At 46.5% G+C, this 1,549-nt stretch overlaps 1 non-coding gene across 1 annotated transcript; it reads left to right on the forward strand.

Moving 5' to 3' along the window:
- Window positions 1–453: 453 nt before the first annotated feature.
- Window positions 454–567, forward strand: LOC128643696 (U5 spliceosomal RNA). Its single transcript, XR_008399868.1, has one exon. It is a non-coding gene; the product is annotated as a U5 spliceosomal RNA (small nuclear RNA).
- Window positions 568–1,549: the final 982 nt, after the last annotated feature.

A 1,549-nucleotide genomic window follows, 5' to 3' on the forward strand; every position in this document is an offset into this window, starting at 1 on the left:
CTTCGGGAGAATGGGGTCTCTGATTGGCTGGTCTTGTTAGTGTGCCCATTCTTCTTGGACTTTCACCTGTGGGTGCTGTCCTCTTTTTTTCTTTGATCCAGTTAGGATGTATTTTATTGCTTTTTGAGAAGCTCATGTCTGTCATAATTTTTCCGTTGGGAAACATTTCTTCTCTGGTATTTGATACTAGCGATTTTGTGGTCGCTTGGGCACTTCAGCAGAAGTTGCATGTTAAGGTGTTAGTACATTGTTATGTCTATATTTCCTTTTGTCGATTCCTATTGGGGTTTCGATTTTTCTTTGGCCTGGGTCAGTTCTGAGTGCCCTATGTAGCAGGCTGGTCCTGGTCGGGCACTATTTTCTGTTCCTTAAGGTCTATATCATCCACGTGGTGCCGGTATAACTGGCTGTCATGGTTGGGTGGTGAGTTGCTCACTGTTTGAGGAGTTCGTTTTACTCTGGTTTCTCTTCAAATCGAATAAAGCTTTCGCCTTTGCTAAAGCTTTCTGTGGAGAGGATCATCCATGAGTTTTAATACTTTTTTGAGGCTCTGCCCCTTGCAGGGCTAAAACATGGTAGAGAAGGCCTTTCGTTCCTAGACGTCAGGCTGGTTCTCGTTTCTTCTTTGGGGTTGGTCATCAGAGGGATTGTACTCAGTCCTCATTGTCCTGTTCCTGATTGTCGGTGGGGTTCCAGAAGCGGATCCTGCTAAAGATTACTCTGGGGGTTCCGGAGGTCCCTTGGCTTCGGAGCTAGGGTTTTCCATTCCCAATGGGACTGGAGGTTTTGACATCTGCGGTACCAGGTTGGGGCGATTTTTGTCCCCTCTATGGTATTCTGATTGAATGTATTTTTTGAGGCCTTGATGATGGTAACTCCTTAAAGGGGTCACGGTGTCTTCTTTTTTCCCCTTCTTGGGGCTGGTTGGGGGGTCCTCTGTTTGGGAAGTTTGGGCATTTACGGCCTTTGCCTTGCTCCTACTGTTTCTCGTCTGCTCCCATGTTTTGGAGCTCTGGAGAATGCGTTTTGTCTGGATATCTAGTTTTGAGCTTCAACTCTGGGATGTTGTCCCTCGAGCCTTTAGGAGGTATGCTCTCTGTCTCTGGGATGCTTAGCAAACGTCCAGTGTTTTATGGACTTTTGGATGTGGCTGTGGTTGCATCCCCTTGGGTACAGGTTCTCCGTATGAGGTATCCCTATAGCTGGTTGGGGGGGTCATCTGTTTGGTTAGTTTGGGCATTTACAGCCTTTTTCTTCCTCCTACTGTTTCTCGTCTGCTCCCATGTTTTGGGGCTGTGGAGAATGCGTTTTGTCTGTTTTTTCCTGGAGCTGCCCTTACTTAAGATGTCTCGGTTTTATCTGTCACTCGATAGGAATTGTGAGGCTCGTTCATCGTTAATTCCTTGATTTGTGGGGTTTTCCGGGAGTTTGATCCTGAAGGGATCTGGATATCTAGTTTTGAGCTCTAACTCTGGGTGTTGTCCCTCGAGCATTTAGGAGATATGCTCTCTGTCTCTGGGATGCTTAGCAAACATCCAGTGTTTATGGA

This window comes from Bombina bombina, unplaced genomic scaffold (assembly GCF_027579735.1).
Source record: "Bombina bombina isolate aBomBom1 unplaced genomic scaffold, aBomBom1.pri scaffold_966, whole genome shotgun sequence".
Lineage (NCBI taxonomy): Eukaryota > Metazoa > Chordata > Amphibia > Anura > Bombinatoridae > Bombina > Bombina bombina.